This window comes from Symphalangus syndactylus, chromosome X, assembly GCF_028878055.3.
Source record: "Symphalangus syndactylus isolate Jambi chromosome X, NHGRI_mSymSyn1-v2.1_pri, whole genome shotgun sequence".
Taxonomy (NCBI): domain Eukaryota; kingdom Metazoa; phylum Chordata; class Mammalia; order Primates; family Hylobatidae; genus Symphalangus; species Symphalangus syndactylus.
In genome coordinates this window covers 22,771,052-22,797,968 of record NC_072447.2, presented here as the reverse complement: position 1 = coordinate 22,797,968, position 26,917 = coordinate 22,771,052, and the positions used below count along the sequence as shown (strand labels likewise).

Genomic DNA, 26,917 nt, shown 5'->3' with positions numbered 1-26,917 from the left:
GGGCAGGCTTGGGACCTGCCATTGGCAATCTCAGCATTAGCAGGCCTGGGACCTGCTCTTTGTCTGCCTGTGTTTTCTCAACGGAGGCTCCAGAGAGTAGGGTTTGAGGAAAAGTAGTAGTCCATGGGCAAGTGAGGCGGGGTGTGTGTTTATGTGTATCTGTGTCTTTGCCAGATTTCAGAATGCCCGGGGAGAAAGTGGATGGGATCCTGCTGGAAGACTAATAGCAGGTTGCTGGCAGCTTGGCCCTAGGGTTCCAGAATTGTACTGATGTTAAGAGATTCTTCCTTAATGGGACGTTATTTGCCCTATAAAGTACCATTGATAGGCTCCCTTCGGTAGCTGATTAGAGATCAGAGGCTCTTCCTAGCAGTAATTGGAAGCTGTTTGTTTTGGCAAAAAGGAGAATGAAGCTGGTGATGAGATCATTCCACTTAGAGGGCCAGCCTCTCCTCCAAGGCAAAGTAAACAAACAATTAGCACATCAAAACCCCAGCAGCTACAAATCAGCCCCAGGCTCACAGATTTCAGAGGAACGGATTTTGTGGTGCTCATACCCAACCTACGATGTGTCCCTTTGCTCTGTGCTGAGTTTTCAGTTATATTGCAGGATGGCCAGGCATTTAGAGAGCCGCTGGGAGAGACACGACTCGATGCAGTTTGGTCTTGGTGTTTCCTGGTCTGAGTTATTGGCTGTCTGGCTGCGTTTCTAACATGTTCTGAATTTGACCCAAAAGAAACCTTTTGCTATTCATTGCAATTTTTTGTGTTTTTAATATGGTATTTCTCTTTGAACATGATTTAAAACTCTACCTTATTGTGACTGTAATAGAACGTTTAAAAAACAATAGAAAATATACTTATTAACTTGTTTATTTCTTTATGCAGTATATCAAATATGTATATATGTATATATATATGTATAATATTATTATTTATCCACATGTGTGTATTTGGACACCTAAATTTAAAAGGTAATATTGTTGGTGCAAGTGTTCCCACTTTTTTTTTTTTTTTTTGAGACGGAGTCTCGCTCTGTCACCCAGGCTGGAGTGCAGTGGCGTGATCTCGGCTCACTGCAAGCTCCACCTCCTGGGTTCACGCCATTCTCCTGCCTCAGCCTCTCCGAGTAGCTGGGACTACAGGCGCCCGCCACCACGCCCGGCTAATTTTTTGTATTTTTAGTAGAGACGGGGTTTCACCGTGGTCTTGATCTCCTGACCTCGTGATCCGCCTGCCTCGGCCTCCCAAAGTGCTGGGATTACAAGCGTGAGCCACCGCGCCCGGCCTGTTCCCACTTTTAAAAATGTAATCATAAATTTGGAGGTTATCATATTTATTCAAAATAAATTCACCACCTTTCATGTTCTAACCTACCAGGTATGTTTCAGTGAGTGAGTATAAAATGTTGGGGTTAAGGTAGAGAGACTTATGAAAGTGTTAGGGGGTACTGCTTGTATTAAGTCAGAAATGGAGAAGTTCCAATGGATTACTTGGTATTGCTGTCCAGAAACCTGACTCTCATACCATTTTGGGGGGAAGGGAGGTTTGGGACAGCAATTAATGAAGCATATCCATATTATCAGAAGGCATTTTTATTTATGAAATAGGAATAGAAATAACTGAAAATGCCTCTTTGCAATGCCTTGTGTAAAGTATAGAATAACATAATTTCTGGGCATCATCTAAGCTCACAGAGCCTTAGGGTTCTGAAGTCAGCTACCTTTCAACCTTTCCATTTAACCTACCCTGGGCTCCATATTTTGAAAGCAGGTTGTCTATCAACATATGGCGTTTATTAAGTATGACCTGGTTTTTCCTCTTTACATTAATCAAAGATACCCATAACTCTTTCAAGCTTTAGATTAGCATTAGGTTGCCCCCATGACCAGAGCTGATTGATAAAATGGATAGTTATGACATTTTAGTTCTCTTTGCACTATCATCTTAGGAACATGTGTCATTTTGGGGAGTTTTCTGAAATATTTTAAAAGAGGTGATATACACCAATCCCTTCTCCAGTCGATGCAGTTGTTGACCTCTTGCCTCTTACCCCACCATCCCCCGGCTCCTGTATCAGCTGCTAATAGCTTACAGCTGCTTCCTTTTAAGGGACTAACCTTTGGCCGATGGACACCATCTTGCTTGCAAGGTCATGCATCCTCCTCCCTTGATGTGGGCAGACCATGGCAATTGGCTCTCTGCTCAGGGGATATAGGAGGTCAGCCCCCTGCTGGAATCAGCTCTGTAATGCAATTCATGCCCAAAAGCATCGCATGGGATCAGGCTCATGCAGGGCTCTGGCTGAGATCCCATCCCCACACAGGTCTTATCTCTGCCTTCTCCTGCTTCCTCTCTTCCCTCTTCTACTGACAGCTTCTCTCCCCGCCCCAATATTACCCCATGTGCGAGAAACCCCATTTCAATCTCTGCTTCTAGGAAACCCAGTCTAAGACACCTCCCTTCAGAAACACTTGGTTCCATTCAACACTTTTGTTTTTACTGATCAGACAACTCTATTCTTATAGAAATGACCTGTTCAAGCTAGTAGGTAGAAGAAGTAAAAATATAACTTAGCATTTACACTCTCAGCTAAGACTTCATTTACTATCCTTCAAAAAATTGAGAGGGTATACAAAGTTTAAACATAATTTTAAATAAACAGATTCAGAAGATTTTCTGTTACTTGAATTTAGTTTCTAGCTCCTGATGACTTCAGTAAAAAGATTTCAATTCTTGGACCTAGTAGGTAAGCACATCATGCTCCCTCATTGTTGAGAGTTCAATGAAATGTGAAAATATGCACTGTTCAGGAAAGCTTGAAATAGCTGTAGGGTAGGTGGGCAGTAGCTGGAGTGAGAGGACATCATTAACGACAGTACTACATGGCAGGTCTAGGAAGAAGGCAAGGGAGCCCCAATAGTTCAGGTATTAGCCAACATTGGATTTACTCAGCATGCAACCAGTGGAGCTACACCCCAAAAAAGCTACATCCTCCAGGACCTGCAATCCTTTGTATATTTTAAAAATGTAATTTATGTATGGTTTCAAAGAGGTGAGGGGAGACATTTTCCCTGATGGTAAAGAGGGTTGGATAAAAATACTTATCCTTATTAGCCAATATGTAAAAAAATGCCCAGAAAGGAACAAATGTAGCATTTGTAGATTGTTTTCATGTGAATCACTGTCTGCATAGGTGCTGGATCTGTTTCTTTCTTTAAAAAGTACTGATTTATTTGCATTTTCCTGATCACTAGTGATGTTGAGCATTTTTTTTCATGTTTGTTGGCCAGTTGTATATCTTCTTTTGAGAATTGTTTATTCATGTCCTTAGCCCACTTTTTGATGGGATTGCTTGTTTTTTCTTCTTGCTGATTTGTTTGAGTTCCTTGTAGATTCTGGATATTAGTTATTTGTCAGATGTATAGGTTGTGAAGGTTTTCTCCCACTCTGTGGGTTGTGTGTTTACTCTGCTGACTGTTCTTTTTGCCGCGTAAAAGCTCTTCAGTTTAATTAAGTCCCACCTATTTATCTTTGTTTTTGTTGTGTTTGGTTTTGGGTATTTGGTCATGAAATCTTTGCCTAAGTCAGTGTCTCAAAGGGTTATTCCAATGTTATCTTCTAGAATTTTTATAGTTTCAGGTCCTAGATTTAAGTCCTTGATCCATCTTGAGTTGATTTTTGTATAAATGAGAGACGAGGATCCAGTTTCATTCTCCCACATGTGGCTTGCCAATTATCCCAGCACCGTTTGTTGAATAGGGTGTCCTTTCCCCACTTTATGTTTTTGCTTGCTTTGTCGAACCACAGTGTGGTACCACCTTACTCCCGCAAGAATGGCCATTATCAAAAAATCAAAAAATAATAGATGTTGACGTGGATGCAGTGAAAAGGGAACACTTCTACACCACTGGTGGGAATGTAAACTAGTAAAACCACTGTGGAAAACGGTGTGGAGATTCCTCAAAGAACTAAAAGTAGAACTACCGTTTGATCCAGCAATCCCACTACTGGATATCTACCCGGAGAAAAAGAAGTCATTATATGAAAAAGATACTTGCACACGCAATTGCAAAAATGTGGAACCAGCCCAAATTCCCATCAATCAATGAGTGGGTAAAGAAACTGTGGTGTGTACGTGTGTGTGTGTGTGTGTGTGTGTGTACACACATAATGGAATACCACTCAGACATAAAAAGGAATGAACTAATGGTATTCGCAGCAACCTGGATGATATTGAAGACCATTATTGTAAGTGAAGTAACTCAGGAATGGAAAACCAAGCATCGTATGCTCTCACTCGTAAGTGGGAACTAAGCTATGAGGATGCAAAGGCGTAAGAGTGATACAATGGACTTTGGGGACTCTGGGGGAAAGGGTGGGAAGGGGGTGAGTGATAAAAGACTACACACTGGGTTCAGTGTATACTGCTCAGGTGATAGGTGCACCAAAATCTCACAAATCACCACTAAAGAACTTACTTGTGTAACCAAATGCCACCTGCTCCCCAAAAACCTATAGAAATGTATTTTTTTAAAAAGTACTGATTTAATAAGTTCCATTTATTTCAGCTAATATCAGTGGATTGTTACAATTCCAAAGATGAGCTAAAACCTCTGTACACGAGGAACTTAGGGTCTATTTGAGGCTAAGACTTGTTTGTAAACAGACAAGTTCAGCCCAATAGATGGAGTTTTTTGTATGAGATCTCAGAGGAGGGAGGGTGTTTATCTTTTTAGGGAAAGTCTCATAACTGCTAGCTGAGTTATTCCAGCTTGGAACAGCATGTGTATAAATACAGAGTCTTGCAACAGTGTGGTCTGTCTGTTGGGGACCATAACCTAAATGGCCATGATATAGCATCAGCCTCCCAGCTAGCAGCCAGACTTTGGGAACTTGTTAGAGGAGGAATAAATAGCCACAAAGCTCAAGTGCTTTGTTCTGCAAGGCAGGTTAAGAGCATGCCCATTGTAACCTGATGCCACATTCAAGCCACAACACTTAGGGGTTTGTGTCTTGCTGGTTCTTGCTAATCTGGTTGAATTTCAACTCCTAATGCTTTTCAGTTGATCTCTATGGAGATCCTTGGCCGCACCCCTAAGAAAGAGCCTAAGAAAGAAGAAGGGAGGAAAAGGAGGCTATCTCTTGGCTTGTGGTTGGACACAGCTTCTGAATTAGTGGCTCTGAATTAGAAGCTCTCCAGAATTCCTGAGCCACAGGACAGAAGGCATTTAGCATTGCATTTTACAGTGTTTTGGAGTTGACACAATTGTTTCACATAAAATATCTATTTGACCATCACAACTACTCTGTGAGGTCAGGAATGTTATTTTTCTTTACAGATAACTGAAGGCCTGAAAATGAGATAACCAAGGATCCATAGCAGAAACTCAAGCCCTCACTGTCACATTCCTAGATATCTGTACTGAATGACTCCACTTCTTAGTATGTTAACAGTGAGAGAAGACAGAGGGGAAACAGCACCTATATTATGATCCAGAGACACTCAGTTGTGAGGGAACTAGGACGGCATTTCTCACTTACTTACTGGCTTCTGGAGGCAGTTTTGCACCACAGTTGCACAGGTGAGGACAATTGAAAGGTTGCTGGTGTGATAGAAAATGGCTTGAAAAATATCAGTCCATCGACATCATCCCGAGTGTTGGTGCACGTACTCACCCAATTCATTCTTCTAACCAATAAGAATCTGCAAAACACAACTGTCTTTCAGGTATCTTAGATTGTGAGGCCCCAGCATATGTGAGATGTGCTTCTTGCCTCAAAAACAATTACTTTCTTTACAAATTTTTTGTTTGTTGTTTACACAAGGTCTCCCTCTGTCACCTAGGCTGGAGTGCAGTGCCATGATCATATCTCAGTGTAGCTCTGCACTCCTAGGCTCAAGAAATCCTCCCTCAACCTCCTGAGTAACTGGGACTACAGGTGTGTTACACCCCTGTACCTGGCTAATTTTTTTTTAAGTTTTTTTTTTTTCCCCCCAGAGATGGGGTCTTGCTATGTTGATCACGCTAGTTTCAAACTCCTGGCCTCCAGTGATTCTGTTGCATCAGCCTCCCAAAGTACTGAGATTACAGGTGTGAGCCACCATACCTGGCCAAGAGAATTATTTTCTGCTGGAGAGAAGGACAAACATTTAATAAAATTGCTGCAAGTTGTTGACGTGAAGAAAGAAACTATTAAAACCATGAATCATCTTTTAAATCCTTACATATAGTAATTTAACTCATGATCATGGGTATTGATATTTTTCAGACGAAGAATGTCTTTTTTGGTTTTTGTCAATTGCTTTTTTTTAGGCCCATCCAATTTTCCTTGCGTGTAATGAAACAGCAGAGTTTTATCGAGATTCTTGGGGAAGCGTTCCAAGCAGCTGGAGTCCTGGACATCACAGGGGATGTTTGCTGTCTGCGAATAACAAAAGTTGCAGTGTCCTCATTCTTGGCTGTGTTGCTGTTGTGTATGTTGGTGGGACATGTGTGGAGTCATTGTGCATGGTAATTGTAGCTTGCATGTATGTGACAGCCATTTCCACAAGCTCAGTGTGCCTGACATGCTTGCTTCACTGCCTTTTGTTTGGGTTTTGGTTACGTGTGTGTGTGTGTTTACACTTTATAATTCTTTCCGTCATCTCTGCAAAATATAAAAGTTAGGCAATGAGGAAATCTTTCAAAAAAAGAATTTTGAAAATTCTCAAGGCTGCACATGAGAACAAGATGGTAAAGATGTGAAGTTTTGGGGTTCTTTAATCCCCGAAGCTTTAAAACCTCTCCTCAGGGGAGTCTGAGAAACAATACCCCATCAAAAGGCTTGAAAAGAATCCAGCAACAAATCAAGCCTCTTAATTCACATTCTGTTTACCCTTTTGTTTTGAATTATAACTTTTTTATTTCATAAGGGTTTTTTTTTGCTTTTCAAGTTGTTAATACTTCAGAAAATATTTTCTTAGTGAGCTCAAAAATATATAATTTTGTGTTTCACATTACCCTGATTCTTATAAAGATAAGGCAGATATGTTGTTACCATTTAAAAAGTCACATAATGGGCCAGGCGCGGTGGCTCTCGCCTGTAATCCCAGCATTTTGGGAGGCCAAGGTGGGCAGGTCGCCTGAGGTCAGGAGTTTGAGACCAGCCTGGCCAACATGGCAAAACCCCGTCTCTACTAAAAATACAAAAATTCGCCAGGCGTGGTAGTGCGCACCTGTAGTCCCAGCTACTAGGGAGGCTGAGGCAGAAGAATCCCTGGAACTTGGGAGGCAGAGGTTGCAGTGAGCCGAGATTGTGCCACTGTACTCCAGCCTGGGTGACAAAGAACCTGTTGAGTTCTTTGAAGGGTTCATTCAAGGAAAGTTGATTAACTCTTGTTTAAATCTCTAATAGGGCATTATTGCAAGAGACAGTCCATCTAGACTTACACAAATATCCCAGTCCTTGTCTTTGAACGCCTACACTGTTGGAAGTAACGACACTCTTCTGAAGTGTGGACTCCTTGTTATACTGTGTATACCAGAAAGAAAGTTGACCAAAACCTGTAAACTTAAAATACGGGAGAGAGATTTTTAACAGAATACACAGCTTATATTGACATGTGTCACCGCATCAACTGGACAGATCCTGAGTGTTGTTATAACAAATCCAGTATGCCAAGGAGGTTTACATTTCAGGGTCATTAGTTTGCTTTCTAACTGAGAGGGCTCCCGCAGAATGCAAATTGCAAGATCCTTTACAATCATAAGGAATAGTGATAATAGAATCATCCCCACAATTGGAAGTATACAAATGTTTTCTGAGAACTGTGCACCAACAATTTCTGATGCAGCACTGAGATTTCCACTTTTTCTTCTTCATGGCCAGATACTTACTTTTGTCTCTGCCAACTGCTGTTTTATCCCTTGCTTGATGGTCATTTCTCCCCAGTGGACAGAGTTCTGCTCACCTAGAGGCGTAATTGTGCCTAAAACAAGGAGCAGAGAACCACGTAGCTGTAAGGAGATGCTATGGCAACCAGACATCAGAGATTACCTATTCCTGCCCAACAGTCCTGCCATATGAATGACCCACATAAAGGCAGAATTACAAACCACACCACAGCACTGGTGCCTGGCCCCTAGAGTTGAAACCAATCCTGTTGATGCCATGAATGCCAAGTTCATGCAGAAGTTACTGACTCCTTTCAGATAGAATGAGAAGAAAATGGGAGGCCAGTTGTTGTGAACATGTTTTGACAACTGTGGTTCTTTTAAATTTCATCTGTGGCAAGAAGGGACAAAGACGTCACCTAGGTTGGTATCCACTATTAAAAACAGTCATTGTTTGAAGGTGGGCACTTTGTTCCCCATTTTCTTTTCCATGTTTTGGGCTATTAAAGCTGTTTGGGGCCAGGCATGGTAGCTCACACCTGTATTCCCAGCGCTTTGGGAGGCTGAGGTGGGAGAATCGCTTGAGTCCAGGAGTTCGAGACTGCAATGAGCTCCAGTGGCACCACTGCACTCCAGTTGGGTGACAAGAGTGAGACTGTGTCCTCAAAACAGAAAAGTCATTTGGAACTAGAACTTTGCCTTTAAAATCTAAAATATGTGTCCCATATATCCTTGATGGATAGTGCCATCATATCTTTTGCTTAAAATCATTTATTTTTTAAATTTTGAATTTTTATTTATTTTATTTATTTATGTTTTGAGACAGGGTCTCACTCTGTCACTCAGGCTGGAGTGCAGTGGTGCAATCATGGCTCACTGCAGCCTCAAACTCCCTGGCTCAAGGATCCCTCCACCTTGGCCTTTCAAATAGCTGGTATACAGGCATGTACCACCACACTTGGCTAATTTTTTAACAGTTTGTAGAGACAAGTTCTCACTATATTGCCTAGGCTTGAGTTTTTATTTTTTGAAAATAGAGACACGGTCTCACTATGTTGCCCAGGCTGGTCTTGAACTTCTGGCCACAAGAGATCCTCCCATCTGGGCTTCCCAAAGTGCTGGGATTACAGGTGTGAGCCACTGTGTCAGGCCAGCCCATCATATCTTTGAGTAGAAATGCATTGTCTCTCTCTTCTCGCCCTCTCCTGTTCTGTCTTTTCTTTCCCCCTCTTCCCTCTCCCTTTCTTTCTATTTTGACATTTGGCTGTACCATTTTGAAAGCGGTACAGCCAAACCTCGTGGTCATCATTCCAGAAATGGCCTTCATCTGGGAAGTATTTTTTTTTTCCCATTGGGCCAGAATTTAAAAGAAAGTGGAGAACATCTTTTGGTTGTTTTTGTTGTTTCCACATTTTTGTATCCGGAGTTATGAGCTAATGCCTTCACAGCTGCAAAGAAATTTTTTTTTTTTTAAATCTGGATAGAATATATTCTCTGGTTAAGTATCACAATCACCAGAAAAACAAATATAGACTAGTCGACCATCTGTATTTTCATTTTTCTATTATCCAGGAGCCATAGATTTCTGCAATGTTTTAAACCTGTTTTTAATAGGGCAAGATTTGCATACTCTAGTTCAATTTATTACTCCACAGTTTTGAAAAAAAGATGGAGGTTGCTTTTTTACATAACCTCATGAAATTAGGGCTAGAATTTAATTTCCCTATATTTGTCTGTGTGTATATTATGCATGCATGTCTAGTTCAGGGTTTGTCAACCATGGCACTGTGGACGTTTTGGAGCAGATTCTTCTTTGTTGAGTGGAGGAGCTGTCTGGTGCATTTTAATGGTTCCACAGCATCCCTGGCCTCTCGCTACTCAATGCCAGTACCATCCCTCCCACCTTCAGTCATGACAAAACTGATGTTTCCAAACATAGCAACTTGTGAATATTTGTACTGAGATATCCATATCTATTCCGTCTGTCTCTGTCTCTGGGTCTCTATCTCTGTGTCTGTCTCTATCTCTGTATATATTTTGCTTCCACTCTGTGGCAGACATCCTGGCAGTCATGACATGGCTTAGCTTCTTGTTCTCAGGAAACACTAAGGGTCTGTGCTGTGTCAGGCTCTTTGCTAAGCGCTGGTGTGCCAAGATGACCAAGGCACGCGCCTTCATTCCCAAAGGACTGTGTCAGAGAACTGGGGTGCACAGACACAGATGAGGCGTCAGGTGGCACTAGCTCAGAGATGGGAGGCCACAAGAGGAGGGGTTACGGGGTGATCCAGAGTGCACTGTGGATCCAGATCGCTGGTGCCCTACCCTGGTTCTGTCTCTTCCTATGCTTACATCTCTGCTGTAAGTAATTCTGGAATCAAAACTGATGCTGTGAAGTCTCTCGCTTACGGGGAGACACGGACATCCCCATTCACAGAGGAGAAGGTTTGGGCCCTGAGATCACCACAGAAGGACAGGGTTAGCCTGACAAGTTTTCATCTTCTGAATAAATGAGACCTTGTAGCGTTCTGTTAAGTTTCTCTCTCCTAAACGAAAACCTCACTTTCCTTGCGTCTTTGGCAACCCTGATTGTGAAGATGTGTCATGGCATGTGAGCATGATCGTATAAGTAGATGGATGGTTTTACCTATGAGCAGACTCATGCAAACTTAGTTATGCTGCATCTTCTTCTTTAAATTCACATTATCATTATGTCTGTTGGTGAGCTGGTCCTAAGATCTCCTGTTTTTGGGACTTCTTTGCAAGTAAACTTCTTTTCCTTTCTGAGGACTGTTGTCTCTGCCCTCTCTCTCAGACCGTCGACTGCCCTTTGCCTCCATTTTGATGGTGGTGCTGCTTCACTGAGTTTTCTGGGGTGCCATGCATTTTACTCAGAACAGAGCCTCTTACTTGGCTCTACAGATGCGCTGGCTGTCATCAAGATGAGTTAGGCCCAGAGGGAGTGACTGGTGCTGATGATCCTGGGATTCAAAAATAGTGTGGTGCACGCCTGTAGCCCCAGCCTCTTGAGAGGCTGAGGAGGGATGATCACAGCCCAGGAGTTCTAGTCTAGCCTGGGCAACACGGTGAGACCCCATCGCTAAAATAAAATGAATAGTATGTAACCCTGGATCCCCAGTGCTCTACAGTCTGGTCTGAGAGACCCCTCCACTTCCAAAAAAAGAGATTTAAAAACTTAATTTTTTAATTTAAGAGACTCTTTCCAGTTTGTTTTGAAGTATCTAGTTCAATCAGTAGAGCATGACATGCAGATCTCTCATGTGTGCTTTTGTTACTTAAAGATTTCCCATTCTGGGTGGTCATGGTGGGCCTGTCATCCCAGTGCTTTGGGAGGCTGAGATGGGAGGATCACTTGAGGTCGGGAATTTGAGACCAGCCTGGGCATCAGAGTGAGACCCCATCTCTACCAAAAAAAAAAAAAAAAAAAAAAAGCCAGGCGTGGTGCATACCTCTTGTCCTTGCTACTTGGGAGTCTGAGGTAGAAGGATTGCTTGAGCTCAGGATGTTGAGGCTACAGTGAGCTATGATTGAGCCACTGCACTCCAGCCTAGGTGACAGACAGAACCTGTCTCTGAATAAAGAGAAATATTTCCCTTTTCCATATGATGCATAGGATAAGATTAAGTAGATTTTTAAATTGAAATTTGAAATCCTGGATAAATATTGTGTAAGGAAAAGAAGTCGTTTAATTCCAAGTCATCTATTCAATTGGGAAAACATACCTGACTTTTCAGACATGCTTCTAATTCTGCAATGAACACATTTTTCTTGGAATGAGTTTTATTTTTTTGCAAAGCAGTTTTTTCTTGGGGTTATTGCTCTTTGTGCTTGCATCACATTTAATTAATCATGTTTTCTCAAGTGGTCCCTCATTAAAACACACTGTCTTTTGAAGTTTATATTAAAATAACCCAGAATCATGATGAATGAGTTAGAATATAAGTCAGGGCGTAATAGACTACGAGGTGCTCTATTTTAGTTTGATGAATTATTCTGCACTCTTTAATGAATAACATAAATTAGCATAATGAAAAAGCATATATCAGAAGAAAACAATGTGACAAAAATCTGACACTTAGTAAAGTCAATTAGAAGGGGAAAACATGTATTTTTAGTCATTTTTTTCCCCTTCTTGGGTGTTCCCTACTACAAATGAAGCTCAACTAAGTCCTGCATCTCCCAGTTTACATGTGTATAGCAAGATGGAGGTTTTGCTTTACCATTAAAACAACAACTTCTAGGATTTACCAGGCATATTCCAAAATGTGATGCTAAAATACTCAGTAGGGAAGCACATGGAAATAATAGTTTTTATCTCTGGGGCACGGTACGTTTTTTCAGTTAGATTTTTTTTTAATGGTTATAGTGATAATAGCAATAGTTCCCAGTTCATGTTACCCGGAAGCATATCCTCTCCGGCTACTCTTAATGCATGTGAGTAATTAGCTTGATAACTTAACATTAATCCTTAACCTCTGCTGGTCAACATTCCAGATTCCAGGCAGTAATGCGCCTTGTGGGAATGACTTATTATGCATAACATATTGCACCTGTCAAGCTTTGCAGCTGCCAAGCATCTATTTTGAAAAATAATAGGGTGATTTGAGAGTGCCTTTAAAGTCTGCTTTGTGCTTTTGCCACACAGTCATCCCCAGCAAGAAATTACATGTTTCTACAGTTGTTCTATGTGAAAATGGCCAGAGACTGAGATGAGGCCAAGACCGCAGAGGCCAGAGAGGTCTAGACCGCCCTGAATGATGTTACCTTGAGTCTCGGTCTTGCAGAAAAAGAAACCAGCACATGCAAAGATCAACTTATTGCTTTACAAAGAGGGTTGTTCTTTTTCAATGACAAGAATCCTATAAGAGACCTGTAAGAGCTGAGTAAGGGTCTCGGTCATTTAATTGGGACACTTGGAAGGGAGAGAAGAGAGAGAGACATTTGGGCCGGGCGTGGTGGCTCACGCCTGTAATCCCAGCACTTTGGGAGGCCGAGGCAGGTGGATCAACTGAGGTCAGGAGTTCAAGACCAGCCTGGCCAATGTGGTGAAACCCTGTCTCTACCAAAGATACAAAAATTAGCCAGGCGTGGTGATGGGCGCCTTTAATCCCAGCTCCTCGGGAGGCTGAGGCAGGAGAATCACTTGAGCCCTGGAGGCGGAGGTTGCAGTGAGCCGAGATCGTATCGTTGCACTCCAGCCTGGGTGACAGAGTGAGACTCCATCTCAAAAAAAAAAAAAAAAAAGAAGAAAGAAAGAAAGACATTTGGAGTGTATTTCGTGAAGTCACATAAAGCAAGGGAAGAGTAAGCATCTCAGGCTTTCGTGGGGATCAGCCATATTTGGATGACTTGTAAAACAGCTCACTGCTCTCCAGCCCCAGGAGTTTTGATTCTATGAGTGTAAGGTGTATCACCAGAATTTGCAAAAGCTTCCAGGTGAGGCTGATATCACTGGTTCCAATACCACACTTTGAAAGCCACTGCTTCAGTTAGTCATGCTGTCGGGCTTCTCTCTGGTACCTTTCTTTTTTTTTTTTTTTTTTTTTTTTTTTTGAGACGGAGTCTTGCTCTGTCGCCCAGGCTGGAGTGCAGTGGTGCAATCTTGGCTCACTGCAAGCTCCGCCTCCGGGGTTCACGCCATTCTCCTGCCTCAGCCTCCCAAGTAGCTGGGACTACAGGTGCCCGCCACCACGCCTGGCTAATTTTTTGTATTTTTAGTAGAGACGGGGTTTCACCGTGGTCTCGATCTCCTGACCTCGTGATCCGCCCGCCTCGGCCTCCCAAAGTGCTGAGATTACAAGTGTGAGCCACCACACCCGGCCTCTGATACCTTTCTTTGCTTGATAAGAGGTGCCAAGTTCTAGCTTTGGAACTGTCCATTCTCCATCCTCCAGCTTGGACATTCTTCTGGGCAGCCCTTTTTGATTCAGGTTATGTACAATTGATTAAGTGTGAGCTTAGTAAGTAGAAGTCAGTGGTGGTGTCCTCAGCAGAAACATCATTGTAGGCTCACTTAGAATCAGGAGACTCATTTGTCAAATGAGAGGGCTGGAATCACTGTTTGGCTGCCATGTCTTTTGAAACATGAGTTTTGATTCCACCTTGTTGACGGATGAAGAGGCCATTGTCAATTCATCTGAACATATGTGTTCAGGGAGAGAGAATGGGTCTCCGGGGAGAGAATGGGTCATTAGTAATCAAGGTCCGGGTATGGAACAAAGATCAGGAACATAAAGCTGAAGGTCTCACCAGAGGGTGCAACATTTTAAAAGTAGATTGGTTACACCTGGGGAGAATTGTGTGCTTGGCCAAATCACCTCATTATGACTGTGTGGTTCTTCCATGTTTATTCAAGCAATCAATTTTCACCAAAACTGGACTACTTGATTCTAAACAGTTTACATTATGGATTACAAATACCTTCTTATGATGCACCCACATGCTGTCAGATTGAAGTACTTTATGAAAGGAAAAACCATTGTCAGCGAGATGGACAGATGGGTTGTTGCAAAACACCATGTTCCGACATTTGCTGGGAGGTGGCAAGGAGGCCAAAGTGAAGAAATAAACATTGATAGTGAGTTGAAGCAAATTGAAAAAATAATACGTGAACATATTAACATATAGATTATTAACTGAGGTGCAGGTTGAAGTGTGGCTGAAACAATGTAGTATTTGTCCCATGGCTTTAATTTATTTTAGTCACTTTTCTGGATTGAATAATGCACCTCTAACTCCATATGTTGATGTCCTAACCCCCAGTTCCTCAGGAAGTGGCAAAGTGGCCTTATTTGGAAATAACGTCGTTGGAGATATGATTAATTACGATGAGTCATTCTGGAGGAGGGTGGGCCCCTAATCCAATATGACTGGTGTCCTTACAGAAAGGAGAAATTTTAACACAGACATGCAGAGATGTGAGGACACGGATGTGAAGGTTGGAATGCTGCCACAAGCCAAGGAACTACCAGAAGCTCAAAGAAAGTCATGGAGCCAATCTTCCCCTATGGCCTTTCTGAGAGAGCATGGTCTTGCAATAACTTGGTCTCATACTTCCAGCCTCCAGAACCGAGAGACAATAAATTTCTGCTGTTTCAGCCCCCCTAGGTTGTGGTACTTTGTCATGGCAGCCATAGGAAACAAAGTCATATATTTCAATTTGAATTTGGAATTATACTAAGAATAGCGCTTGACAGTATTGCATTTTCATGTTCTCCCAAGTGGGGTTTTGACATGTGAATCTAATTTAGTGTAACCTTGCATTAAACAACTGTATAGATTCTATTCTTTACATGCATATGATGCCTTTGCAAAGACTTGAAACAACCATACAATGTAGAAATTAATTAGGCTGCTCTTATTTATAAGCAACTGGAAACCATTTTCTTTATTGTTGTATCAAAACTTACTGAGGGATTTTAGAATTCTGACTTCTCCATGGCTAATCGCATGATTAATTGGGATTAATCAACCTCTAGGTGGGGCCCCAGATCTCTCTGAGACCTTCTCCTACGTTATTGAAAGTCACTCCTTGTGTGCAAAGTGGTCAGATCACTGAACTTGGCATCTTGCCAGCTAGACTACAGCCTTGACCTTGGATGGGCACAGGTGGTTTTCATAGACATCTCTGTGATTATGTTGTAAAGACATTATTCATCTCATTTGAGAAAAGAAGACATTAATTTTTCTGAGAGCTTACTATCCATGATGGATGAGTAGTAGCCTGGCATGTGAAATAAAGCCTTTGACGTTAAGTAAGGTGTGCTTACTATTAAAATATTCTTTGTGTTTGAATCAGTAATAATTCGTACACTTTTAGCCTTCCTGGGCCCCAATTGACTCATCTACAAAGGGAGACTGTTGAACTTGAATTGCTATTAACTTGCAATTCTCAGGATGTAGAATTTTCCTCTGACTCTTGTGTTGCCACTGTTGCCAATGGCTTTCACATGTTATTCAAATGTATGACAATGACTAACCTGATGATTCGGGACAGTCTTAGGCGTGGTAATTTTGAGGTTTAGAGCTATCATTGGACACTTAGATTCCTCTTCAGCATGGTAATTTTGAGGTTTATTGGACACTTAGATTTCTCCTCCAACCCCATTCTTTACTTTTCCTTTCTCCTCAGACATTAGTGGAAATTCTAAGTTCCCCACTATATGATCATTTCCATGATGTGGTTTGTGTCATCGTCTTGGTCCTGCCCTTGAGTATTATGGAATTCAGTAATATGTGTGTGATCTTCCTTCTTCACACTCAGGCTGGATGGTCCCTGCATTGTGTTTTTCTCTTCTGGTTTTGATGTTTTCCTTTGGCATGGTAAATGTTTTGGAGAGAGTTACTAGACGAATTAGTTAATCAGAGGATAAAATATTAGCAGGCAGAAAATCTGAAAGTTGATCACTTGCAACTCCTCACCCCTTTTCCCTTGAACGGCTTTGAGAGATTTCGCCAGGAATTCAGGATGGAAAAGTCAGCGTAGCGGGGTAACATGTTACAGGGACACTGTAACCTCTTTCCCTTGGAAAGTTCCCTGTATTATGAGACAATGACATGTCATTAACGAGTTACATTTGTCTTGTTTTCACCAAGAAGATGGATTGAATGGACCTCAAAGATCTTCTCTGAGTTGTAATGATATGGTATCATCTGAGTCAGAATGCTACCGTTTACAAACATTTTGAGTGGGTATTTGGAATCACTTGTTGGGTCCTTTTCTTATCCTGGTTGTGTTTAGAGAACAGGCTTGGTCAGATTCAAATAGATCTTATACTTTGACAGAGACTGGAATGCCCATTGATGAAAATACTTTGCACAGAAGGACTGCTGGTGAGGTAGAAGTTCTTAGAGAGCTCTGGAGTCCTATGTGGCTCATGTGACTAACTATAAAATTGGAATTTCAAAAGCCCTCAATAAATTTATAAGATAACACGGCCGGGCGTAGTGGCTCACGTTTGTAATCCCAGCACTTTGGGAGGCCGAGGCAGGTGGATCACGAGGTCAGGAGATCGAGACCATCCCGGCTAACACGGTGAAACCCCGTCTCTACTAAAAATACAAAAAATTAGCCGGGCGTGGTGGCGGGCGCCTGCAGTCCCAGCTACTTGGAGAGGCTGAGGCATGAGAATGGCATGAACCCAGGAGGCGGAGCTTGCAGTGAGCGGAGATTGCACTGCTGCACTCCAGCCTGGGCGACAGAGTGAGACTCCATCTCAAAAAAAGAAAAAAAAATATAAGATAACACAAATAATGGTTTTCAATCATTTGTGCATAAGAGCAGCTATTGCACACTGCCTTTCCCAAGGTGGACAAGGTTGAATCCTGATGTAGCTAAGAAATGTCGCAAGTCATAGTTTTAGTCTATGCAACTTTAGTTTCTGCTAAAATTTTTCTTGATGAATTTTTAGTTATTTATTTATAAAACATCCTATATTAAGAACACAACACCTACAACAGTTAAGGAAATAAAAGACCTAAGAAGGCTTCAAAACACTTCTAGTTATTATGTATCACCTAAAGTACACTAGCCAGTTAAAAATTCGCATCATGTCATACTCTTTGCAGATAACCATGGTGAAGAATGTTCCTGGAGGTGAAGGTTGCAGTGAGCTGTGATCTCACCACTGCACTCCAGCCTGGATGACAGAGTGAGACTCTGTCTCAAGAAAGAAAAGAAAAGAAAACAATGTAATTCAAAGTCATGTAAAGTTATTTAATATTGTTTTCTCTCTGTATTGGTCTTGCATAATTTTCTTCTTTGATGATTTTCATTATTCACAAGAACTTTGAAATGAAATTGACATTTGTTTTCTTAAAGACTTTTCTTTTTTTATGGTTGAAAAATACTCCACTGTGTATATGTACTGCTTTTTCTTTTCTTTCTTTTTTTTTTTAATTATACTTTAAGTTCTGGGGTACATATGCAGAACATGCAGTTTTGTTACATAGGTATACACATGCCATGGTGGTTTGCTGCACCCATCAACCCATCATCTATATTAGGTATTTCTCCTAATGCTGTCCCTCCCCTCGCTCCCCACCCCCTGACAGGCTCTGGTGTGTAATGTTCCCTTCCCTATGTCCATGTGTTCTCATTGTTCAACTCCCACTTATGAGTGAGAACTTGCGGTGTTTGGTTTTCCGTTCCTGTGTTAGTTTGCTGAGAATGATTGTTTCCAGCTTCATCCATGTCCCTGCAGAGGACATGAACTCATCCATTTTTATGGCTGCATAGTATTCCATGGTGTATATGTGCCACATTTTCTTTATCCAGTCTATCACTGATGGGCATTTGGGTTGGTTCCAAGTCTTTGATATTGTGAATAGTGCCACAATAAACATATGTGTGAAGGTATCTTTATAATAGAATGATTTATAATCCTTTGGGTATATACTCAGTAATGGGATTGCTGGGTCAAATGGTATTTCTGGTTCTAGATGCTTGAGGAATTGCCACACTGTCTTCCACAATGGTTGAACTAATTTACACTCCCACCAACAGTGTAAAAGGATTCCTATTTCTCCACATCCTCTCCAGCATCTGTTGTTTCCTGACTTTTTAATGATCACCATTCTAACTGGTGTGAGATGGTATCTCATTGTGGTTTTGATTTGCGTTTCTCTAATGACCAGTGATGATCAGCCTTTTTCATATGCTTGTTGGCTGCATAAATGTCTTCTTTTGAGAAGTGCTGTTCATATCCTTCACCCACTTTTTGATGGGGTTGTCTGATTTTTTTCTCGTAACTTTGTTTAAGTTCCTTGTAGATTCTGGATACTAGCCCTTTGTCAGATGGATAGATTGCAAAATTTTTCTCCCATTGTGTAGGTTGCCTGTTCACTCTGATGATAGTTTCTTAGACATTTCTGTTGTTCCTTTAAACTGTCTGGCACTCAGCTTCCCACTAAAGTTTTTTGGTTTTGTTTTTGTTTTGAGGCATAGTCTCTCTCTGCCCCCCAGGCTGCAATGCAGTGGTGTGATCTCAGCTCACTGCAACCTCCGCCTCCTGGATTCAAGCAATTCTCCTGCCACAGCCTCCCGAGTAGCTGGGATTACAGGCATGTGCTGGCACGCCCAGATTATTTTTGTATTTTTAGTAGAGATGGGGTCTCACCATGTTGGCCAGGCTGGTCTTGAAATCCTGACCTCGTGGTCCGCCCGCCTCAGCCTCCCAAAGTGCTGGGATTACAGGCATGTGCCACCATGCCTGGCCAGTTGTTTTTAAAAGTACAGGTGGAAAATAACTGCTGGTTACATTGAAACAACAATGTGTTCTTGGATGAATATACTTGAAGAACACAATTCTATTAGTTTCAGGAAAAGTATGTCAACCTGGAATGAAGTTATAATGCACCCTAAGGGTTTCAGGATCTGCCTCCCCTCCCCACCCCAGCAGACACCTACATCTGAAGATGCTCAAGTTATTGAAATAAAATGGTGTGGTATTTGTATATAACCTGCAAATATCCTCCTATATATTTAAAATCATCTGTACATTAGTTATAATACCTAATACCGTGTAAGTGCTATGTAAATAGCTGTTACACTGTATTGTTTAGGGAATGATGAGAAGAAGAGAAGTCTGGCATTTGCTGTTCTATATATTTTCTTTAGATACTTTATCTACATGCTATAAAAAGATAATTAGTATTTTTATTTATTAAATAACGTATATTTGATCCCAAATGCAAGTCTTTGTTCAGTTTTCGGTGTTATCATGCCAAATCTCTTGGACATTTACATCATAGGAAACAAAATAATGAGCCTACTTGCTAAAAGCTCCATCCAGAGAAGATGAAACATTTCATCAGCTCAATCTATTTATATCATTCTTTCTAGCTCCTCAGGACCTAATAACTAAAGCTTAAATTCCTTTGTATGACCTCCTACTCCATTCATTTATTTCTTCAAGCAGTACCATTTGTGAAGACCATTTACTCTGTGTCAGGCACGCTGCTATGTGCCAGAGAGCCAATGGCAAACATGTGCTAGGGGTAGACACTACCGCCAAAGCTTTTCCAGGCTGGGGGGCAGATGATCGTTAAATTAAAACAACACACATAATTTACACTTGTCCACTGTGTGATAGAGTGCCTGGGAGGAGAAGTGCAGAATGTTATAAGAGCAAGCAACAGAGAGAGAGAGAGCTGTGGTAGTCAGGGCGTGGGGGTCAGGGAAGGCTTCCTGGTTGAAGTCACATTTTCTATGAAGAAAGGACAGTATGGGAAGGCTGGGTGTCTGGAGGCAGGTGTATTTCTTTCTATATGGTCAAATATTTGTTTCCTGTAGAATTCCATTAAATGTGAAATAGTTGTAGAATACAGAGAGACTTTTTTCTTGGTTAATGAAAAGACTGCTGAGGATATTCCATAACATTTGAAAGAAATTTTACTTATGAGCAACAAATATATAAAGAAAGCCTTCTTCCTGAACCTTTTAAATAGACTTTTTATTTTGTAGAGCAGTTTTAGGTTCACAGCAATTGAGCAGAAGGTACAGAGAATATCCACATGCTCTCTGCCCCCACCGTGCACAGCCTCTCCCATTACCAACATCTCCCACCAGAGTGGGACATTTGTGACAAGGGATGAACCTACGTTGACACATCATCATCATCAGGGTCCATAGTTTACATATGCTTCACTCTTGGTGTTGTATGGTCTATGGGTTTGGACAAATATGTAATGACTTGTATCCATAGTTTCATCTATTGCTTTAAAATAACTTACACCAAGCATGGACACAAAATTGTCCATTCAGGGTCACAGCTAATTATTTGTAGTGTCAAAGCATTGATTGGTAAAGTTAAGGTCTATGGTGGGTTTCCTGACTGATTTCTATTTCAAATGTTCAGTTCCATTGTTAGACACTAGTTTGGTATGTATTTTGGAAATTGTAGACTGACTAGTTCTTTAGCTGTTCCATGCCGACACCTGGTTATGTTGAAGGAAATGAGTGAGATCTGTTCCTGTCTTCTCTTTTCATATGGCTGTATCTAGAGAACTAGTTTTCATTTATCTTTATTCTTCCCGTGTGTGTTGTCTTTGCATGAATGATGTGTTTTCTTTGCTTGAAGCTTTTGAAGAATTATCTTTCTTTAAGGAAAAATCAAAAGGCTAGAAATGAAAAGACTTGGAAAATGTCATTGAAATAATGGCCGGGTGCAGTTGATTGAACTTATATAAACTCTTTGAAAGTTGGATTGACTAGCATTCATGTTTGATCTAGTTAAACCAATAAAATACAGGATGTAATCTTTATATAATTACAAAAGTCCCACTGTCTAATCCTACCTGGAGGTTACAATGATGGTTCTAGAGGCAAATGTGTTTCTAGCCTAATGTACTTTGACTCTTTATCTTTGTTGGCTTTAAGCCAGAACAAGACTTTATTGCAAATACTGTTATTTTATCTTTGTTGTCAAATGGCTTAACTGGTGAAGGCTATTGTAATCTGACGAAGGACTTCCGCTGGGGCAGGGTATTGAAATATACTGGATTCTTGTATTTTTTTATTGCTCTTCTGCTCAAAGAGTACTATGTGTAAGCAACATAGGTGGATCGTGATGGGGTAGCACCTGGCCCAAACAAAGTGGCCAGCATTAATCGGGGGTTTATTGGCATCCTTGATGCTAGTGGGCAGGGTTCTTAGAAGTTCTTAGTAGAGATAAATAGCATAGCACACGATGACTGATACAGGTAAAAGCACAGAACAGCTGCAAAACCTTGGCATGGGGGCAATTGTTTTAAGAAAAACAGGAAACCCAAAATCCAAAAAGGAACTAGGGATGCATTTTGAGGGCAAATATATATATGTGAATGCATGCGTGTGTGCATCTGTGTGTGTGCATGAATATAAAATTTCCTTGTGGAAAAACCTCACAAATAAATGCAAAAGATGAATGAGGGGCTTGAGAATTTTTGCAATAGACAAATGATCATTGAACCTAAGTGATACTAGTAGTTGCTAAAATTGATTTTAAAAATGGTGAACAATCCACAATTAGATAAGGTAAAAGAGACAGACTATCCACGGTAAAGGAAAATAAATGGCCAGTCAGGAAATTAAAGTAAAAATGCCAATACCATTGCCCACTCATCCTGTTGGCAAATGTGGAAAAATTGCTTCCACCCAAGGAAAAAACAGAATGGAAAGGCATCCTTTTACTGCAAGTTTTATTTGTATTTTAGTATTGCTAAAATACTGTATCTTAGTATTTTTAATACTAAATACTTTTGAGTCTCACTATAATAAGACTGAATCAGTTAGTCTAGGGTGAGTATTATCCATTGTGAGCTGGGAGATATTAAGTCTAGGATTACTCTCAAACTGCTAAAGACAATATAATGGCAAATGACAACAAAACCACATCAATAATAAAGGATTTTTTAAAAATCCTGAGCCAAACATTTTGATAAATACAAGGATTATCTTTTTAATCATCCCAAGCAGCCTATGACATGCTGTCCTCACTAATTTAAAAAAAAATCATTCTAATCATAATAATCGTTTATGCATACTTGCCATTGCCCCAAATATTTCTTTGTAATGACAGAGTTTTTCATTTTGTGATTAGTAGAAAATTTTGCTTGAAATGAAAATGCCTTGCTCAACACAATGCATTGATATTAATTCCCAGTTCAAAATAGGCTCTGTGGCTATTGGCTTCCTTCTCATTTTGATGGGTGTGTATAAGCCAATGGTATGGGGAGCATTGAATTGCAGGAAAGAAGGAGAGTTGGTGTGGGGCAGGGCAGGAGGGTTTACACTTGGGAACGGGAGGTTGGGGAGCTGAAGACAATCTCTGCTGCATCCTTTGTGCTTTTGTTGTTGAAGTTTGGCCATTCAACATATACAGTAGAAGGGAACAAAAGAAAACTAATCAAGTTGTGTATTAGTCTGTTCTCATGCTGCTAATAACGACATACCTGAGACTGGGTAATTTACAAAGAAAAAGAGATTTAATGGACTCACAGTTCCACATGGCTGGGGAGGCCTCACAATCATGGTGGAAGACAAAGGAGGAGCAAAGGCATGTCTTAAATGGTGGCAGGCAAGAGAGCATGTGCGGGGGAACTGCGCTTTATAAAACCATCAGATCTCGTGAGACTTACTATCACAGGAATAACATGGGAAAAACCCGCCCCCATGATTCAATTACCTCTCCTAGGGTCCCTCTCACATCACATGGGAATTGTGGGAGCTACAATTCAAGATGAGATTTGGGTGGGGACACAGCCAAACCATATCAAGGTGTGTCCTGCACAGGGCTTCTCAGGACTCTAATCCTTTACTTTTGTTTTAATTAACTCTCTGATATTTGCTAAATTAAAAACATTATTTCCAGAGATAAAATCTTCTGTAACGAAAATCCTGCAATCTACTTTCTATTTACCTGATCTCCCCTCCTATTCTCTGCTCCACTCCATCCATCTGAACTGCTGCTACCTCAGCGTATGGTATTTAGGACTGTTGGACCAATCTTCATCTCTCCTTTCAAGGTTATAAATCTGGAAATTCCTTTAAAATCGAGTGTGCATCTTGATCCTTTCTTCACCTGTGGCTTTACCTGTTGTGTTGTTTACCATTGAGGTTAATCACTGGCTTTGTCACTCTGCATATTTTACTTGGTTTCCCTGACTACAGGTTTCTTAACTGTAAAATGAATAAATGAAGCTTATGTCATTTTGTGGGATGATTACATGGGGTGAGTATTAAAACATCAAGGCACATTTCTGCCACATAGATTTGGCCACTATAATAATAATAATAGTCAAAGGTGTATTGCCGCGTTAGTGATATTTTTGTCAACCTGTTGACAACAGTTGCTGTGCCTACTTTTGGAACCCCAGCAACAGTTGCCGTGCCCACTTTTGGAACCCCAGTCACTCTTGCATGGCCTCAGAAATGTGCCTTCTCTGTGAGGATCAAGAGCTGCCCTCCCTTGGTAACGTGATACAGACAGGTAAAGAGGAAACATGGAGTCCTGTCCCCAGGGAAAAATCTAGTTGAGCAACCAAGACACAGACAAAATAAAGCATATCATTCAGCAGGAGAGGGTGTGATAAAACTCCAAAGAGGAATCCAGCAAGTGCAGAAATAGCTGAGGGTCCCCTGATCTCATCCAGCGATAAGGTCCTGCCCATCTGCCTAGGAAAAGAAACATCCGGAAGGGAAGGAGGTCTCACCTGTGCCCATGTCAAGGATTCTAGTCCAAGGAACAGGACCCCGCTGACCTGACTCAAGAAGACTCATAAACCTTCAAACCAAGATGGTGCTGAAAAAGACCTTCAGGAACTGGCTTTGACCTAGTCTCCAAGGTCTGAGGCTGTCCACTTCAGCCCTGAGTCTCTTTAGAAGGTGCCTCATTGCTTCCCATCACTGGTTGGGGAGGAGCTTGGAACACTCAAGCTGAGTCCAGGATGTGCTCAGGCAAGTGTCGTCCTTGGAAGTCCTGGCAGGAGCCAACTCTGCACAGGGGAAGCAGGGGGAGCTTTAACTATGAAACCCCTCTAGCATATAGCCCTAATATTTACTTCTTCTCAGCCTTAACTCCCAATAATTCCTTCACATACCTAGGATTTTAGCCCATCCCATATGAACCTACACGCCGCACAACATGCTGAGGCTGGCTGTCATGTAGGAAGTTCTTCAAAGCTGCCCTGCCCCAGCCCCCAGCTTCTGCATGCTCAATGCCCGGCCCCTGCTTTTTGCAGTTGTCACGCTGTTTATGACCATCCCCTACTCAGCCTGGCCCCTCTGAACTTTTAGCTTATAACCAAGCCAATGGCTCCCTTTATAAAACCTCAGTTTTATAAAAGGGTATGTTATGCCCTCTTACACGCTTTCTCCTAACATCTCATTTTCCAGTAATTCAACCACGCCCATCATTTGTCCAGCACTGGCCTCTGCCCAATCTAATTATTTATCTGATGTAATCCCTGCCAAAAATCATACCGAACTTCACCCTAGGCTGTTCGTATGCGTCTCCAGCTTCAGACCTTGCTGTCTCTATGGGGGGCATAGATGGGGGAGAGATGAGGGCCCAGGTGTGGATGTACGGAACTCAGTAGGTGGTAGGTAGGTTCATAGGAGATTGGCTAAAATCCTAAGAATGTGTAGGAATTATTGGGAGTTAAGGCTGAGAAGAAGTAAAAAGTAGGGCTATATGCTAGAGAGGTTTCATAGTTAAAGCATTCATATGGGACCGAGATCTTTTAAGCCAATAATCTTCACATTGAAGAAGAAGATTGCCAATCCTGTACAGCTGAGATTTATTTAGTGGTTTGGGGGGGATCCTATAATTAAGCTATTATTGGGAAGGGACATATTCAGATATATTATTGGCAGTAGATGGGCAAAATGTGGTATATCCATGTAGCTGAAACTGACAGTCAAAAAGATGAAGTACCGGCCGGGCGCGGTGGCTCATGCTTGTAATCCCAGCACTTTGGGAGGCCAAGGCAGGCGGATCACGAGGTCAGGAGATCGAGACCACGGTGAAACCCCGTCTCTACTAAAAAATACAAAAAATTAGCCGGGCGTGGTGGCGGGCGCCTGTAGTCCCAGCTACTCGGAGAGGCTGAGGCAGGAGAATGGCGTGAACCCGGGAGGCGGAGCTTGCAGTGAGCCGAGATTGCACCACTGCACTCCAACCTGGGCGACAGCGCCTGTAGTCCCAGCTACTCGGAGAGGCTGAGGCAGGAGAATGGCGTGAACCCGGGAGGCGGAGCTTGCAGTGAGCCGAGATTGCACCACTGCACTCCAACCTGGGCGACAGAGCGAGACTCTGTCTCAAAAAAAAAAAAAAAAACAAAAAAAGATGAAGTACCAATATATACTACAATGTACATGAAGCAAGATTGCTGTAGCATTTAGCATCAAGAAGCCAGACACATATTGTATGATTCTATTTATATAAAATGTCCAGAATAGGCAAATAGATAAAGACAGAAGCAGATTTAGTGTTTGCCTGGGTAAGGCAAGTAGTGGCGAAGACAGAATGGGAGTGATTACAAATAGGTCCAGGTTTCTTTTTGCGCTGGTGAAAATGTTCTACAATTAAATAGTGGTGATGGTTGCATAGCCTTCTGAATATACTCAAATTGTACAATTTAAATGAGTGAATTTTGTGAATTATGTCTCAATAAACTTGTTATAAAAGTATTTTCTAAAAAAAAAAAAAAAGTATTTTCTAAAAGATATTTTTTGGTTCAATTTTCTTTTCTCATAACTGCAAACATATATCATCTTGCTCTATCGATACTGATATCCTTCATATTAAAAGTTTAGACGTTCAAACATAGGAAATGGGAGATTTTGTCTCATCTCCACCTTGAACTTCAGAGAACTAGAGGCCATGACATTTTAGCTATTGGGTGATGGTTTCTGCTAGCTTTGCTACCTATTCCAGCCTAGCATAACCTGACTTAAAAGATCCCAACCAGAGAAAAAAACATCACCCAAATCTTAGTTATGTGGAATACAGAAAGTCTAATGTTCAGGATAATAAATCATAGTACAATTTTATTTATTTATTTATTTTTTTGAGATGGAGTTTTCCTCTTGTTGCCCAGGCTGGAGTGCAATGGTGTGATTTCAGCTCACTGCAAGTTCCTCCTCCTAGGTTCAAGCGATTCTCCTGCCTTAGCCTCCCCAGTAGCTGGGATTACAGGCATGTGCCACCACACCCAGCTAATTTTATATTTTTTAGTAGAGACGGGGTTTCACCATATTGGCCAGGCTGGTCTTGAACTCCTGACCTCAGGCGATCCACCCGTCTTGGCCTCCCAAAGTGCTGGGATTACAGGCGTGAGCCACCACTCCCAGCCCCAAATATTTGTTATATATTGAGTGTATCTATTGTTTCATTTAGTTACCCCAGCGGCCTGATGCATGAGATATTGCTGTTAGGCTTGCTTTACTGATGGATAAACTGAGGCATGGGGATGTTAAGTCTCTTGTCTGTGATCATATGTTTGGTGAAAGAGTAAGAGAAGGCTTTTCACGTGGGATCTGG

The 26,917-nt window shown here is 41.5% G+C and overlaps 1 protein-coding gene across 3 annotated transcripts in view; it reads left to right on the top strand.

The window, feature by feature from the left end:
• ANOS1 (anosmin 1) overlaps positions 1 to 26,917 on the top strand; it is a 203,393-nt gene that overhangs the window by 5,475 nt on the left and 171,001 nt on the right. The window lies entirely within an intron of this gene.